Source organism: Schistocerca serialis, chromosome 1 (assembly GCF_023864345.2).
Source record: "Schistocerca serialis cubense isolate TAMUIC-IGC-003099 chromosome 1, iqSchSeri2.2, whole genome shotgun sequence".
Lineage (NCBI taxonomy): Eukaryota > Metazoa > Arthropoda > Insecta > Orthoptera > Acrididae > Schistocerca > Schistocerca serialis.
The window spans coordinates 1,018,701,145-1,018,720,570 of NC_064638.1; the positions used below are offsets into that span (position 1 = coordinate 1,018,701,145).

At 37.9% G+C, this 19,426-nt stretch overlaps 1 protein-coding gene across 1 annotated transcript in view; it reads right to left on the reverse strand.

The window, feature by feature from the left end:
• Window positions 1-1,640: 1,640 nt before the first annotated feature.
• The window catches only part of LOC126413481 (ras-related C3 botulinum toxin substrate 1), a 139,606-nt gene continuing 121,820 nt past the window's right edge, over window positions 1,641-19,426 (reverse strand). The window contains exon 7 of the mRNA XM_050083267.1: window positions 1,641-3,808. The gene's annotated coding sequence lies outside the window, so the exon portion shown is untranslated. The remainder of the gene's footprint in view (window positions 3,809-19,426) is intronic.

Genomic DNA, 19,426 nt, shown 5'->3' on the forward strand with positions numbered 1-19,426 from the left:
GTTTCAAATGTATGATATATAATTCAATACATCTCTCACAGAATAACATAATAGTATTCAATAACAACAGAGTGGCTTGGAGACAGCAGACATGAGGAGTAATGTTGACAAGTCTTCAAAAACAGTTTATGTGAATTATATGGTGTAACTTAAAGACTTTAATGATACTGAGACCATTCCTTTCATGAGGTGGACATATTGTAGCTAATGTAAATTTGTGATTATGGATAGCAACAAGAATGGCTCATGAGCATGAAAATCAAGATTTGCAATCTGGCAAGACTCAACGGAGAATGACAATACAAATATCTTTACGTGCACTTTGTACTAACAAAATTGTAATGTGTACTATAAAACAGAAATATGAAAAGTATTGACAAACAAGTCTCAGAAAAGACATTCACAGCATGAAAGATTCCTCAATATTAATAAAGTGTATCTAAGCAGAGTGGGCTAAAATCGTGTCTCACAACAAGTTCTCACAAACTGGAGGGATACAGTCGTTAGAGGTTGTCATGGCAGAAACAATGTAAATTCAAAACCTAGTTGTTATGCATAACGAGATGTTCCAAGAAACTTTAGACTTTTTCACATCAGACATTGTTAGCCGCATTATTTATGAGATAAGGTGCACTGTATCCCTTCTTCATTTTATTTATTTCAGCAGTAACACTCCTACCATCTGAACACAAAACTTAGCTGTTTAAGAACAGCACAGTGATGCACCTTTCAAACGTTATTTATATTTTACATATTAACAGTTTCACAATCCATGGACAGTGAATAATTTACTTGTTACAATAACAATGGAAAAGACAGAGTGCTGCTTACTACATAGATGAGTTGCACACAGGCACAGTGAAAAGAATACTAAATACATTTATGCTTTTGGACGAAGTCCTGCCCCAGAAGTAGAATTCTTAACATTCACTCAACTATTCAGACACATGGTACTGTCTCTGGCCACTAGGGCCCAACTACAACTGCATCTGATGTAAGTAGCAATCTGCTAGGGGGGTGGTGCAAGTAAGGATGGGTTGTGGGGCAGGGAGGGGGAGGGATAGCAGGGTAGGGATGGGGGGAAGATGCTAGTCACTAATGATTGTTTCAAAGCCTGTGCATCTGGGTTCTTCCCATCAACACCAGCTTTTCTAAATTGCGCAGGTGGAAAATATCCTTACAACATATCGTTTGTTCCTGTAACCTCCACGGCTTCAACCTTGGCTAGTCCCTATCCTCCACCTCCCTATCCCCTTTCCTACTCCTGCTACAGTACACACATTCACTTTCTATCCTACCAATGTGCCTACAAAGTCCTTTCCTCTTTTCTACTTTCTTCTCTTTTCTCCTCCCCCACTACAACCCCAGCCAATGCTATATCTCCCCTCCATGTATCTCCACATTCTCACGGGCAGCACTTGTTGTTGTTCTTGTTGCTGCTGCTGCTGCTTGAATGTGTGAGAATTCTGCTTCTGAGGAAGGACTTTGCCCAAAAGATTAAATTTTTCTAGTATTCTTGCGCCTGTCTGCAAATCAACATCTCCTCTAAGTGGTAAGCTGCAATCTATCCTTTCCATTATTATTATTCCTACCCTATACTGGACTTTCCATTGTTTACTTCTTACTTAACAAAAAACAAAAAAACAAAAAAAAATGTGTGTGACATATATATATAAAATTAACATAACACAAAAAGCTCACAAAAATCAGAGAGCCATGTAAAAGGAAATCCATACAATGGATTTCTTCCATACATGGAAGAAATGTAAGCTGAATTTTCTATTTTGTATTCAAGGAAGTTAAGCATTGTTGAAACTGCAACAAGATTTTGGGAACTTGAAATATACTGAATGACATTTTATTTCATAAAAATCATCATACAGGAAACAAAATGAAAAGAAACTACGTAGGAATTTTATTCAAAAATTTCAATTTGAATGAAAGGGGCCTTCTTTCCAAGACCTGAGACTTTAGTTTTCATTTCTGCATATAACCTGCAAGATCACTTTTACATTTACATTTATATTTATTGTTCAAAAAAAGTTAACATGAGTGATATCCCAAATTTGTGTTAAAAGAATGAAAAAAGCATAATTTTACTGGAAAAGTTTACCAAAAAACAAGCATCAACATGAAAAGAAAAGTTTTTTTTAACAGCACATATAATGAAGGTAACTGTCCATACATGATCACAAACATTCTTACACGTTCCAAATATTTCATAATACTTTTTGTTCTGATGTTGATCACCCATTAGAGTTTAAATAGTGCTATACACAACGTAATACATGATCACTACTGTTTAAAAAGTAATTGTAAAAACATTACTGAAAAATATTTTTGATGAATTTACGCTACTGCAGCATACACAAGGAGATTCATCTTTATTTATACAAAGGTATGACACAACAAACAGTTACAGATCTTTGTCTTCAATAATTACAATACAATAATAATTCAGCCACAAGGTTTTCTTTACTACTTCAACAGTGAAGTCTTCAATAATAAAAGTAAAGAAATTCAAAACATTAGGTACATAAAATTTCTTGGAATACTTTCATTGCCACACTGTTTATGTTCCTAAACTTTAGAAGACCTACTATTATTATGACTCCATGAAAAGAGGTCACATATGTTCCTCTACTCCTTCCACTTCCATCTTTGATGTTGTGCAAATTTCTTCAATTGTTTGACAATATGATTCAAACTTTAAAAAGTAGGAAACAAAGATATTAAGGCATGACACAGACAATTATCATGAAGACAACACATGAAGAGAGATTCTGCTAATGTTTCTATTGCACTGGCCACAGAGTCACATATTGTGTGACAAAACTCCCAAATGCCAATGTGATATATGATTTACGGTAGAAATTTCCATCACATGAAAAGATTATTTGAAATAATGTGAACTCTAATCAATTTGGGTGCCATACTAGGTACAGTGATCACGGACGGCAAACAGTGGTAAACATAAAGTCCCATTGCGTAAAAATGGAACTGAGAAACTTATTATTGAACATCTCATGCAAAGGGTTTAAAGAGCATAAAAACTGTGAGATCTATTGTCACTCTTATCTGCGATTAACAAGCTTAGTAAGAAAAAATACGGCTTTCATGATGATAATCTAATCCGTAATGTAAGCCATCCAAAAGAGTGATCCATCATGAAAACAATGGGATCTGGTTCATAAAGAACTTACTGTAATTGGAGAAAAGAACTGCCAGTGGCATATCAAACACATGTTCTTTTCAAAATTTCTGTAACTATACAACAGCAGTGATCACCTATCACTTAAATACTGCCTTCAATCATCTAATTTAAAGTAGTAGTTGAAACATTACACAAGTTATTGTGGAAATTTATTTGTCACAATCTTGATGCTGGTGTGAGGCACAGTAATTCATTTATGTAAATAATGATTTACTACTCCTTGTAACAGCTATGCATCACTCTTCTTCACCCATACAAAAAGGAATAGAGCACAAAAAAAAGAGAGAAAATTAATGAACATGCAAAGCTTGTAGTTTTGCGTTTCAAACAGTTTTCACTAACCTATAAGTATTACATTCACTTTAAAATTCCTGAGCTACAGAGAAGATCACCCTGTAAAACAGCAAAAATAAAACTTTAGTCTAAGCAGTTCAAGTTTTGCAAATACAAATCACTTGTATAAACCAAAAAGTTGTTTCTGAACACAATGGTTTTTTTGTCCCACTGGTCATATAATTCAGTCATACTCTTCACATATTCTTAAAATGCAGGTGCTGGATGAAGAGGCAGTCTTCCAGTGGCAGACTTCAGTGACTGAAAAACAGAACAATGAAAAAGAATTCAACTTCCAGATCAATTAAAAAGAATTCAACTTCCATTTTACATACACCAAATGCCACTAAATCACCATGTGACTTTTTGAGTCACTGTTCACTAAACTCACTCCACATATTTATATTTTCTATCACATTTTAAGTCTTTAAGGGAAATTATTTGAATCTGACAATTACATACTCTGTTCTACATGAGTACTGCAGAAAACTGTTTGGTTTTTAACAGTCTGATGAAAACTCAAAGGCTTGTAATTGTAATCATCGCCTAATTGAAATATATGTTTAAGTGAATATTTTACAAGTACAGTTTTTTTAAATCTTAAACAACAAGACAATATTAACACATAGGCAAAATTATTTTTGAATGGAAGAACAAATTTTAGAATGTTCGTGAACAACGTAAAATTGCAGACATTTTAAACAGCTATAAAATGTTATTTTTAAATAATTACAATTTTACAGTCTCTCTTTTCTTTCTGGGTGGTGTTTGCAGGAAAGAAAGTTCATGTAGAGTTTTTTGCAGCTGTAAAAGAGTCAAAATAGAAATTCAGAAGCCAACAGTTTCTACACACCTGCAAGAACTACTCTGGAACATATCTGATCAATCACGACACAAAACAAGTGCTTGATATGGTTTGTGGATGTTGCACACCCACTTTCAAGCCACAACTCTCAAGCAGTTCTACTTGCAATATAAATAAATTTATGGCACTTCAGAAAGAATAGTCGAAAATCCAGGATGGAATGTAACAGTATTATGAAAAGGATAGCTGCTACTCTCCATGTAGTGGAGGTGCTGAGTCGCAGACAGGCACAACAAAAAGATTGTCACAAAATAAGTGTTTGGCCAACAAGGCCTTTGTCAAAAATAGACAACAGCAACCCCCCCCCCCCCCCCCCCACACACACACACACACAAATGCTACACATACACACCTTTTTGGGAAAAAGCTTACTTGTTTGACAGTCTTTTTGTTGTGCCTGCCTGTGACTCAGCACCTCTGCTATATGGTGAGTAGCAACTATCCTTTTCATAATATTGTTCCATGAGAGAGAATAGGAGGATGACGTTCAGCGTACTTCAGTGAATGAAACGCTACATCACTTGAAAATTGCAAGTGGGTTTGACTACCCTGACCATCCACTATCTCAGAGACTTGTTGCACACACCTGCAAGCTTGCATGTACCAACTACTCTCCAAGACAAAGGATATCCTGGAGAAAATCAAATGACAAATAACATTTTCCAAATCAATATGAATTAAATGATTTAATACGACAGCTACAATTAATTGTGATTCATATTTAGAGTAGAATGGTGCTACTGCTATAATTATGGAAGATATCACAAGAAATCTGATTTCCCTGCAATTTAAACAACTCGTGCTTTCCATCTACAGCTCTTAAGAACTTGAAAGCAGATTTTTATGTAATGTCCACCACCATCCCACTATTCGCACAGTTCACTCAGAACTCCGTCAGGAATAAAATACCTAACTAATATGCTGCATAAACAAAGCTTTATCAGTGTTATTTAAAAATATGTTACTCATGACAACACAACAAGGACAGCAGCAACTCATCTAAGAACTTAACACACCTTTACACACTTTCACAATGGTCACAATTTATTATTGAATCAAATATTTAACTCAGTCATTCCAATCAAAGTTTTCATTGTTGATAACAATCTTCACTGGTAGACCCTTAATAAAAATGTCTGCTGCATGATCTTTTCCTGAAACAGATTCTACACTGATCTTCTTCTCGCTGACTAACTGCTGTGCTTACTGATACTGTGCTTCAATATGGTTAGAGTGTTTTTAGAATTCTGCACCTTTTATGTATTTAATTCTTAAATAGTATCATATTCTGATACACACTTGCGTCGGATCTATTTGAACTGAAACTAAAACACAAAGAAGCATGCTATACTCCATTGTAACATGAGACAATCATTTTAAATACACATTTTCATTCCCTTTTAATCATCTTTCATTTCCAAATAAATGATTTTTTAAAACTAAGTTTCAGTAACATAAGACAGAAGTATAATATTTTATATTACACGGTATAAAATTTTCATTCTTTGTTATTTTTATATGGTACGCATATGAATTTAGTGTTTTTGACATACATATGGGGAACAAATCACACTTACTGTGGAGTGCTTAGTGTCATTCTCACTTGGGCACATGTAACAGCTTCTTCTCTTGCTATGCAGTCATACAAGGTCTTGTTCTTCACATCCTTGCATGCTGGCAACAATTCCTCTCTCTACTAGATAAAGCTTTATTTTTTGTCGTAGGTTTCGATAGTATATTAAGAACTATTCATACATTGGACAATATAGTCAATTAGTAATCCTGACAAAACATTCCTAATGGCCATCTTCTTCTGCCAATGCTGTAACTGCTACATAACTAATCGCAAGTGTCTTCCTCTTCTTCCTGAAACGTTTTTGCTTATGAGAGTCATTCACAGGGCCTCTTTGAAGCTGCTTCTTTCTGCCACAGTATCATTTAGCATCTCCTCCCATTGCAGTCCTCTATGGTTTATATCATCCTTCCCCTGGTCTCTCCATCTCGCTCGTGGTCTTCCAGACTCACCCATTCTAGGGCTCTTCTTGGAAGTCTTTCTGGTCACATTCTTTTAATGTAGCCAAACCATTTACGCATATCACTTTCCATAGGTTCCTTTAGGGGCTTGATCTGGAGAGTGGCTCATACTATTTCATTCCTCATCCTGTCCTTATTGGGGGGCCCTCTAGAAAATCCATCTCTGTTGTTTGTGTTCCAAGTACAGCACTCTGATCCATAGGTCAAAATTAGCATAAAATATGATTTGAACATCATGATCTTTGCTTTGGCAGATATTTTCCAATTTCTAATTATGTCAGACATGCAATAAGTAAATTATGCACAATTTTCTATTGTCTCCAAAATGTCATCCTTGTTATTTTCTTTTTGGTTATATTACTTCCTAGATACTCAACAGTAGCTACGGTACTACAACTCACATCCTTGATTTTTTTTTCTTTTTTTTCCTGATTTCCATTACTTTACTTTTTGTTAAGCTTATTTCCACGCCTGCTTCTTCAATTACACTCTGCCAGGTGTTGATTTCTTTTCCCATTTCCCACTCATTTCTTCCCAAATCATCACATCATCTGCTTATGCTGCAATTTTAATATGAACTATTACTGACCTTTGGTGAACTTTCCTTATGATGATGTCCATGACTATATTGAAAAGCACTGGTGAGAGCACACTCCCTTGATGACCCCTCTGTCCGTTAGAAAGCATTACAATCTTTTTGCCATTTATTAAACCACAATTCTGACATTTCTTGTGCATGTTTCCTATTTTCAGTCACATTTCTTTTGACAACTTCAGTCTACTTCGACTTCGCCATATCTCTTTCCTTCTAACAGTGTCATATGCCTTCTTTATATCTATGAATGCAATTGTGATGTCTTTCCCGAACTCCCATTTCTTTTCTACAACTGTCTGGCTGTAAATAAGGCATCTACGGTTGATCTTAAGAGGTTGAAATCCTTGTTGTTCCTCTCTTAATTGTGGTTCTATCTTATTCCCAATTTTCTGCACAATTATCTTTTCGTAAATCTTCAGGTAGTGGCACAGTAGTGCTATTCCTCCATAATGCTCACAGCGTTTTGTCACCCTTCTTAAATATAGATACAATAAATGGCTTTGTCCAATAATGAGCAGTCTTTCCGTATGTCTATACTATCCTCATTATTCTATAGAGGCACTGAATTTCAAAAGGTCCTGTGGCTTTGATCATTCCCACTGTGATGTCATCTATTCCTTTCCCAATTTTCATTTTTAATAAAGCTTTCTCTACATCCAACATCTGCAGATCTTCTGTTTCTATTTCCTCTGTGATGGTCATATTTCTTTCATCTCCCTCTACTTTATCACATGTATTTGTTTCATCCTGTACTTCATATTGCTTTTGCAATTATTCTTTCCGAACTTTCAAAACTTCTACTTCCTCCCGCAAGGGTTTTCCTTCTTGTTGATGACTTTTGAAGTATTTTCTTTTTGCTTCCTTCTGTTGCCTAATGTGTGGTATAATATCGTCTTTACATCCTTAAAATTCTCCTTTTCCCAAAAACTTTTCTTAGCCAATGCTATCATTTTCCTTGCTGCCCTGATTAGTCATTTCCATCTGTCTCTGCTATGCTCCTTTCTGTTCTGTTTTTGAACCATTCTGCCCACGAGTTATTCTCCCACAAGTCCAACCCCTCGTTCACTCCATCTGGGGACTGTGTGTGCCTCAGGACCACTATGGTAGCTGTGAAGGCCCTACAGGAATTCTGAAAAGTGCCAGCCAGTGGGGCTCTGGTGAAGCTATGTTAGACCCAGCAAGCCAGAAGTGGATAACCAATCTGCTTTCAACAATCAAATGAGCCTCGGACCGAAACCAATACCAAAAGTGACAAAGCTTTTGAACAGATCTGCCAGCATCCCAGTGAAAGACAGAGCTGGCTGAAGAAATATAAAAGAATTGGCACTATTAATGTTGTATCCTTTGACAAAGATGCAAGAATACACGAAATCAGACAGTTGATGACAGAAAGGAACATACTGATAACCGGACTAAGTGAGGTAAGAAGGAAATATTCTTAATGTAGTCCATTTTTATGCTTCTCAAATAGGATGTGAAACAGATGAGTAGGAAGAGTTTATCACTAAACTGGAAGATGCTGAAACATCTAATAAGACTGTGATTATAGGAGACTTTAACACTAGAGCTGGGAATGATAGAAGAGGATATGAAACAGTAATAGGAAACCATGGAGAAGACCACAAAAATGAGGAAGATGAGGTATTGCCAGACCCATGGGTAAATCATAATGAATGGTGTAAGGAAACAGACAGCCACAATTTTTTTTTGAATGATGCTGCCACCATTTGACTGTAATAATTTTTATTTTATTGCCATGCAAGCCAAATTTCAGTCTTGGGCCATTTTCAAGTACAAAAACTTATTTATATGTCAAGAGACATCAGATTGATTTGAAGTACAAGTTCTTGTTGAAAAAGTGTATCTGGTCATACAGGCCAGATCTGACATAAGTAAAAGTAAGAACATCTCTAAAATGCTTAAATATATTGCACACTTTCATTTCTGGACCCTAAAGCACAGATGTTAGACGAAATTGCTAACAAGTTTCATATAACAGCTGTGTTTCTTCAAATGTATTAATGCTTCTTGAGATGTATTTTCTGGTTGCTGTGATGTTCTGTTTCCAAATTTTTTAGAACTCATCTACAGTTTAGAAGCTTTGAATTCTACAGAATCCAAGATGAGCTAACAGGGTTAATGAGGAAAAACAGCGGTGTGACATTTTTACATGCCATATAGTCTGAGGTGATAATATAACTTTCCTCCATAGTATTTATTTGCAAACTTACATTTTTGGTGCTTGAACATTTACCATTTATGTTATGAACGACACAATTTAGTTTTAGGATTGCCTCATCTACCATCAAATCATTACAGATGAAGCAGCGGCTCATTCGGAAATTGATGGGGAAGCATGTTGGCCAAGGAATAAGGAAAAATTGCACATTCACCTGAAATGAGTTAAGTAAACAGAAGGTGGTTTGAATCCTAAAATTTCCATATCAGAGTTTATTGATATAAGCAATTTCCTTTCCCGGGGTACCAATAGATTATTAATCCTCAAACCATAATACTATTAGATATTTGGAACTATATAATATCCATTCTGTTTGAAAGAAACAATAACTAATACTTATTCATGTGTGTGTTTGAGTGTCTATGTGGTTATGCATGTGAATCGCACTTTTGTTAGAGGAAGGGCAAGAGCTTGAAACTAATGTGAATACTGCTTTCTATTGTGTGTTTCTATGCACCACACATCAATCAGCTATAGGTGAGCAATTGCCTTTCCTTGATTTTACGTAATATGTATTCTGTATCTGCTTTCAGTATCATGCATGAAATTCCATTTTAACAACCACTATCCACAGCAGAATTATTGAACACTTTAGTTAGGCTGCTAAAAGAAGGTTCCTGACACTTCACACATGTGGAGTGCATTGTATGGAGGGGACGATCTAGCACCAAACTGATCTCTGGAATTCGTAAACATTGGCTTGGTGACAGTGTTGCCAGCCACTTGTACAACTCTTGGTCACACCTGGTGCTACACTTTTTGTGTGGCTGCAAAGTATTTGACACCAATCGTGAATTACCAATTGATTTAGTCTCATATTGTTCATCTCAAACTTACGTGATATGGCCTTTTCCCCAAACTGCAGAAAAGTAAGTAGGGGCACTAACTTAAGGAGCCAATATCTTGAGCTTGTATTTAATGTATGCTGCTATTTTTATGAAGAAAGGGACAATTATGGGCCTCTTATCAAGTTGTCGAACGAGTTGCACAAGGAAAGAATATAGCACCTAGAAGCAACTGCTTCTCTCACTATGAGATAGCAAGTTGTTTTTGGGAGGGAAACTGGCCCTTCAGTGGTACTAAAGAAGATAGTGTTTTGATGGAAGACATTTTCTGGAAGAAGAGTTCTGCCTGAACTGGAGGATATCATTGCCTAGTCCATTTCTTGAGGGCAGTATCTAAGTGCAAAGCTCACAGAATCGTCTGGTTGGACAAAATGTGGGTAACTGCTGGTTATTACAGACCGACTCCATGGGCTGATGAGACTGCACGAGGAAGAATGAAAGCTCCAGATGGAAAAGGCAGTAGGCTCATTCTATCATATGCTGGAACAATCAGTGGGTTTGTTGCAAATGCCTTATTGTTGTTCAAATCAAATGAAATTTGAACAGTTATCAACACACTTTTTGCTTCAAAACACAGACAAGAATTCAGCTATGATATTCGATAATGTACCATATTACATTAATCAGTGAAACAAAACCCCAACATGCACCAGAAAGGAGAATGACACTGTAGAATGGCTGGAGAAGAATGTTACATTTTGTTACATTCCATCTTGGATTTTCCATTGGAGAAGAAAGACATAGATTCATTTGATAGGGAAAATCAAAAGACAGAATGTGTGGTGTCTGTTCATTGGATGTGTCCAGAGGACTGTTGAAAAAAAGTTGGATGGAATAGAAAGAATCTTGGAAAGAAGTCGTATGATGAAATCAAGCAATGTAGAACAAAGGTAATGGAATGTGATCGAAATAAATCAGGCAATGATGAGGAATTAGAGTAAAAAACTAAACACTAAAAGCAGTAGCTGAATTATTTGGTTAGCATATGTCTAAAGTGAAGAGGATTTAAAAAGCAGACTTGCTATAGCAAGAAAGCAATTCTGAGGAATAATAATTTGTTAATGATAGAAATTTAAGTATTAAGAAGTCTTTTCTGAAGCTATTTGTTTGAAGTGTAGCATTGTACGAAAGTGAAACATGGACGATAAGTTATTCGGACAAGAAAAGAATAAAAGCCTTTGAAGTGTGGCACTACAGAAGAATGCTGAAGCCTAGATAGGTAGATTGAATAACTAATGAAGCGATACTGAATCTTTTGTGTTAGCAGAAGAGCCAACACCGTGTTACGAGTGGAGGCCAAAATGCACGCGTTTTAGCTCACGTAGGCTGGCGTGAGGCGGGAAGAACTATACTGACGTGAGGTCTGGAACATGACAAGGAATGAGAATTCAGAAAGCGGACGTAATTAGTTTGATACTTAACTCTAATCCATTAATGATGAACGTCGCTCTTGACAGTACATGATTCACAATATTACCTGTTCAGAATACATTCTTGAAGATATGAATTATAGTAACTGAATATCGCGCCTTGCTAGGTCATAGCAAATGACGTAGCTGAAGGCTATGCTAAACTGTCGTCTCTGCAAATGAGGCCGTATGTAGACAGTGAACCATCACTAGCAAAGTCGGCTGTACAACTGGTGTGAGTGCTAGGGAGTCTCTCTAGACTAGACATGCCGTGTGGCGGCGCTCGGTCTGCAATCACTGATAGTGGCGACATGCGGGTCCGGCATATACTAATGTACAGCAGCCAATATAAAGGCTACCACCTAGCAAGTGTGGTGTCTGGCGATGACACCACAGACTCAAACTGGGGAAAATGAAATTTATGGCACAACTTGTCTAAAAGAAGGGATGAGCTGTCAGTACACATCCTTAGGCATCAATCAATCACCAATTTAGTAATGGAGCAAAGAGTGGGGGCTAAGAACAGTACTGGGCTGACACAGACTGACATAGTACCATATACTGGAGACATCACCTTTAGAGATGGACGAGACATGAGACATCAGCGATTGTGGACAGAGTAGATGCTTCAGCAACAATAGTGTTTATACATATACATGAGCACTAATAAGCTAAGTGATTCCACAAAAACACCTTGGCATCTCATCCATGCAAAATGAATGATGCAAAAAGTGATACATAGTGCAGCAAAGCCCTTCACAAAAACAAAAGCTTCCGAGTACTCAGAAACTAGTAGATCAGACAAACCTGAGGACATAATATAAATACACTGATGAGGAATTCTGTGTAAACGTGAAGGTTACTGCCACAAAAATACTAGAGTTAAAATACAAACTCACCCATCGGGCAATATCACCAGCAAAACTGACCGAGCATATAAAAAATTTGAAAATGAAAATCGTAGGCTCAGCAAGGAAAATAAAGACAAGACAGTCTGGTCATTCACTAGTGTGGCAGCCACTGCTCCATTCACTTAAGTGGCCACCACAAAATCAAAGACTGAAAGTGCACAAGCCAAGCAATGTAGCACACTATTCACCAAATCTAAGAACAAAAAAGATGCAAAGGAAATACACATGCATCTCATAGGGCTAATTGATCTGAAAAAAAAAAAAAAAAGAAAAGAGATCAGAACTGAGAAAACGAAGATGGCAAACAATATACTCATATCTGAAACAGAAAAGGAAAGTAGGAAGCTGACAAAAATTTCAGAGCTAAAAAAAGATAAATAGAACTTGAAGATAACTATAGATAGCGAGCGGTTCTTACAAGAAACACAAGTCAAATTTAAAACAGAGCCGCGAGGGAAGCTGACAGTAAAATATGTACTGCAGGTAAATCCAAAGGTCAGTGCACAGTAGGTTACACGGAAGAGAATATACATAGGGTTTTAGTCAATCAGGGTGCAGGACTACCTTGTTGTCATCAAATGCTACAACTGTCATGACTATGGACATACTGCAAAAAACCATAAAGAAAAGAAACTGATATCCTGAAGGAAAAAAGGAAGGAAGATTGGGTTCAAAGTCCCATCCACTTTGAAGTCATTAGAGACTGAGCATGAGCTCGGATTGTGTCAAGATGGGGAAGGAAATCAGGTGTGCCCTTTCAAAGCAACCATCCCTGCATTTGCGTGGAGCAATTTAGTGAATTCAAGGAAAACTTAAATCTGGATGGCTGGACATGGGTTTGAACTGTCGTCCTCCAAGTGTGAGTGCAATGTGCTAATCACTGTGCCATCTCGCTCGGTAACCAATATGCTCTCACTGTGCACCATCTGATTGTCTATACAAGAATTTGGGCTTCATATCACTTACCAAACTCCTGCAGGTGTGGTAACGAATATAGATATAATACCTGCAAACTTGAAAGTCAGTGACTACACTGCAAACTGGGACGTCCATAACAAACTTACAACAGGTGACAATCATCTCAATTATTTCACCGTTACAGATGCAGATAATGACTTAAGATGCCAACATCCAGCTGAGTGAATATACAATCTATGCAAAGCAAACTAGGAACTTTTAAAGGGAGAATTCAAGAGGCAATCGTGTCAAAGAAGTGGATCTGACGCTGAAGCCATAGTCAATACATGGGTGCAAGTGTTGCAGACTGCTTAAAACAAAGCGCTTCCAGCATTCATTTGGAACTCAAAATGTTATTAAAAAAATGGTTCAAATACTCTAAGCACTATGGCACTTAACATCTGAGGTCATCAGTCCACTAGACTAGAACTACTTAAACCTAACTAACCTAAGGACATCACACACATCCATGCCTGAGGCAGGATTCGAACCTGCGACCGTAGCAGCAACGCGGTTCTGGACTGAAGTGCCTAGAACCGCTCGGCCACAGTGGCTGGCAAGGGGGTATAAAAGTCCAGCCCTACAGTCATTCAGATGCAAAGCGAGGCAGATGAGGAGATATTATCATAGATCCTTAGGGGAAACAGAATGTCAAAGACGGCTTTCTATCGAGTAGTTAAGCAACAATATGAAGAACTGTTACACCAAACCAGAGTAGAAAAATGGGAGGCATACATAAAGCACCAAATGGTAACAGAAATATGAGGTTTTCCAGACAAACTTCCAACAAACAAGGTTTGATTACCCACTGTATTATTAAGATTGAGGTACTCCGATGGCATGATGATGACAGACTGGTAGACACCAGAGGAGTGCCTAATGAGATTGCCATGCAATATGATGATGAAAGACACAGAGTACCATCAGTATCTTCGCTCTGAGTACTAAGCATCATGTGAACAATAGAATTGAGATTCCATTTGTCCAGGAAGAAGTGAGCTTGGCAATAATGAAGTTAAAGAAGAAGAAAGCACTTTGGCCAGTTAGAATTATAACAGATTGTTGCAACAGCTAGTAAACCAAATTGTCTCATACCTAACAATGCTGCTAAATGAGAGTCTTTTGCAGGGACGGGTGCCCAGAACATGCGAAATCTCAAATATCATTATACTAAAAAAGGGGGTACAATAAAGACTCACAAGAACTGAAATCTTACAGGCTGATTGTCTGCTGAATGCCCTAGCCAAAGTACAGGAAAATTTTGTGTGCCGCCGCCCGAGGTATCACAGATGGGTAACTGGCATGAGCCCCCAGCAATACTGTTTCAAGAAAGGGAAACCCACTAAGGATGCAGTAGATCTCACAATGCATACTTTGAACACATCAAATGACAAGTATTCACTGTAGTCATAATGACTGAAACAGTTGGGGAATTCGATAACATATGGTGGCCCGCACTGTTCAAAAGACCGAGACAGATGGACTGTCTCAGGAATTTCTGTAACAGCTTATGAGATTACTGCACAGACAGGCAGGTGAAACTGGAACGTTCCGGAAAGAAAACTGCGAAAAACATCACCAAAGGCTGCCCACAGGGCTCTGTTTGTGGTCCATAATTATGGGATATTGGCATAGAGCTTTCACTGAATCAGCTGTAGATTATGACACACACTAGAGGCTGCATAGCCTATGCAGACAATATACTAATTATAGTATCTGACAACATAAGAGCTAAATTAGAGGAAAATAGTGGGGGACGTTCTTGCATAACTTTGCAATTGGTGTGCACAAAATAAATTAACAGCAGCAGCACACAATACAGTTTATATATATTATCATGATAAAGAGATCACACAATCAGACTAAATGGCCGTTCTAAGAAGAGAAAACAAGTTTATAGGTACCTAGGTACGAGCATTGACAAAATCCAAACAAACAGAAATTGTTTGCCAGATAGGCATTAAAATGAACAAAATAGCAACAATGGCCAAAGAAGCTTCCAGCTGTCTCTAAGTGCAAAAAGAACGTACCAAAATGCAATCTTAATCACTATTGTGGGATGTGGTTGAACATTTGGGGCTCATATAGCCATAAATCAAGAAGGTTGAATATGATGACTTAGAAGAGATAATAGACACAAAAGCTGCATAAAATAACAAAATAAAGGCATGCATTGATAGAGAAAGGCAGGAAATCTGGGACAGGGCAGAAACAGAAAGGAGAACCTATCTGTTCCTTCCTAATGTTAAAGAAAAATCAACAATGTCATACTTCCTTCTGATCAAGGAAGCTACATAGAACCATTCAGGCCATGGTACACACCCCAGATACTTGATAAAAATATGACAGCATACCACAGATACTTGTGAATGTGGAGTAATCAGTACACAGGGATCACATTGTCCGGTAGTGTGCCGTTAGCCAACATGTTACACACCAACATAGGGGTGTCTTTGGTAATACACCTGTGCATAACATAATACAGAATGTAGAGCTTTGGCACAAGCTGAAATTGCTGATAGCTTTCAAGCTGCAAGCCCACACGGCCGAGAGACAGCCAAGTAGAGGCCAGGAGCTTTGGCACAAGCTGAAATTGCTGACAGCTTACAAGCTACAAGCCCACACAGCCGAGAGACAGCCAAGAAGAGGCCATACATCATGACAACGAGATGTAATGCCAGAGAAGATCCATCTCAACAGCCTTCCAGAGGCAGCCAGGAAATAAACCTCGAGAAGAACGAGGAAGGATTTCCTGATATCCTGCAGCTACCTCCCAATCCTTTCAACCTTGAGTAGCACTGCAGTACAACTCCTGTGAACCCTGAGTTGCACCTCAGCATGCCAGAGGCAAACTACCCAGACAAATGAGGAAATCTATGTTTCTTTTCTGGAATGTAGTGAGATGTTATGTGATAGTCTAGAATTTTGACTTACAAAATTTGTGATTTCAAACAAGGGGAAGTTGAGATTGGAAAGCAGCCATGTCATATACCAGCTCTGCTGCAAGCATTGCACACCTTTTTACACCAGTATGACTGCCAATCAGATGTACACCAGGATAAATGGCCACCGCCATCTTTTAAATTTTTTTATATTTTTTAAGTAGATACTTTTGTGTGATTTTTTAATTAAACACGGAATTGCTTAGTAATTCTAACTTGTCTCCATCATTTGGTCTGTTTTGCTCCTAGATAACAGACTAAAAGAAAATAACAAATAAAAAATAATCCACTTATTTCTGAAAAGTCTGGATGTGGTATGACAATATCAGTCATAAGCAAAGGTGCTGTTTTTGCTACCTCCAGTTCTTCTATGTAGTACACCTTGCCCTGAACAAATTTGGAGGAGCCATGATTCAGCAACTGTATACACTATTAGGATTAGGTTCAAGAAACAAAAACTGGCATACAATGCACAAATGACAAGCTTCATAATACCAATTGGACACATTCAAAGCCTTTTAGTTACAAGTCAGGCATAATATGAACTGAAACAACCTGTTAGTTTCCACTCTATCAAAGTATATACCTATGGCACTAGTCCAGATTTAAACTTTTTTCTGAGCAAAGTTACCGCTAAATGACAAATAACCTTGCTTGTATTCTGAACTTTGACCTCGTCGACAAATTAATTCTGTCTCCATGGTCAACAAATCTCTCTGTGGCCAGCTGTGCAATAGTCCTGACTTCTGCAACACCAATACAAATATATCTGAATGTAAGGAATCTGTGTAACGCAATACTCCTGTCACTATTGCCCACAAATTTAACAAATCTTTAAGCAAAGAGACAATAAATACATTTCATGAGCCACTTGGATTGGAATAAATGAATCAGCATCTCCACAATGGCTATTACCTTTTACTGAACGTGTTGTTGTTGTTGTGGTCTTCAGTCCTGAGACTGGTTTGATGCAGCTCTCCATGCTACTCTATCCTGTGCAAGCTTTTTCATCTCCCAGTACCTACTGCAACCTACATCCTTCTGAATCTGCTTAGTGTATTCATCTCTTGGTCTCCCTCTACGATTTTTACCCTCCACGCTGCACGCCAATACTAAATTGGTGATCCCTTGATGCCTCAGAACATGTCCTACCAACCGATCCCTTCTTCTGGTCAAGTTGCGCCACAAACTTCTCTTCTCCCCAATCCTATTCAATACTTCCTCATTAGTTATGTGATCTACCCATCTAATCTTCAGCATTCTTCTGTAGCACCACATTTCGAAAGCTTCTATTCTCTTCTTGTCCAAACTATTTATCGTCCATGTTTCACTTCCATACATGGCTACACTCCATGCAAATACTTTCAGAAATGACTTCCTAACACTTAAATCAATACTGGATGTTAACAAATTTCTCTTCTTCAGAAACGCTTTCCTTGCCATTGCCAGCCTACATTTTATATCCTCTCTACTTCGACCATCATAAGTTATTTTGCTCCCCAAATAGCAAAACTCCTTTACTACTTTAAGTGCCTCATTTCCTAATCTAATTCCCTCAGCATCACCCGATTTAATTAGACTCCATTCCATTATCCTTGTTTTGCTTTTGTTGATGTTCATCTTACATCCTCCTTTCAAGACACTGTCCATTCCATTCAACTGCTCTTCCAAGTCCTTTGCTGTCTCTGACAGAATTACAATGTCATCGGCAAACCTCAAAGTTTTTATTTCTTCTCCATGAATTTTAATACCTACTCCGAATTTTTCTTTTGTTTCCTTTACTGCTTGCTCAATATACAGATTGAACAACATCGGGGAGAGGCTACAACCCTGTCTTACTCCCTTCCCAACCACTGCTTCCCTTTCATGTCCCTTGACTCTTATAACTGCCATCTGGTTTCTGTACAAATTGTAAATAGCCTTTCGCTCCCTGTATTTTACCCCTGCCACCTTTAGAATTTGAAAGAGAGTATTCCAGTCAACATTGTCAAAAGCTTTCTCTAAGTCTACAAATGCTAGAAACGTAGGTTTGCCTTTCCTTAATCTTTCTTCTAAGATAAGTCGTAAGGTCAGTATTGCCTCACGTGTTCCAGTGTTTCTACGGAATCCAAACTGATCTTCCCCGAGGTTGGCTTCTACTAGTTTTTCCATTCGTCTGTAAAGAATTCGTGTTAGTATTTTGCAGCTGTGACTTATTAAGCTGATAGTTCGGCAATTTTCACATCTGTCAACACCTGCTTTCTTTGGGATTGGAATTATTATATTCTTCTTGAAGTCTGAGGGTATTTCGCCTGTCTCATACATCTTCCTCACCAGATGGTAGAGTTTTGTCAGGACTGGCTCTCCCACGGCCATCAGTAGTTCCAATGGAATATTGTCTACTCCGGGGGCCTTGTTTCGACTCAGGTCTTTCAGTGCTCTGTCAAACTCTTCACGCAGTATCATATCTCCCATTTCATCTTCATCTACATCCTCTTCCATTTCCATAATATTGTCCTCAAGTACATCGCCCTTGTATAGAGCCTCTATATACTCCTTCCACCTTTCTGCTTTCCCTTCTTTGCTTAGAACTGGGTTTCCATCTGAGCTCTTGATATTCATACAAGTTGTTCTCTTCTCTCCAAAGGCCTCTTTAATTTTCCTGTAGGCAGTATCTATCTTACCCCTAGTGAGATAGGCCTCTACATCCTTACATTTGTCCTCTAGCCATCCCTGCTTAGCCATTTTGCACTTCCTGTCGATCTCATTTTTGAGACGTTTGTATTCCTTTTTGCCTGTTTCACTTACTGCATTTTTATATTTTCTCCTTTCATCAATTAAATTCAATATTTCTTCAGTTACCCAAGGATTTCTACTAGCCCTCGTCTTTTTACCTACTTGATCCTCTGCTGCCTTCACTACTTCATCCCTCAAAGCTACCCATTCTTCTTCTACTGTATTTATTTCCCCCATTCCTGTCAATTGCTCCCTTATGCTCTCCCTGAATCTCTGTACAACCTCTGGTTCTTTTAGTTTATCCAGGTCCCATCTCCTTAAATTCCCACCTTTTTGCAGTTTCTTCAGTTTTAATCTACAGGTCATA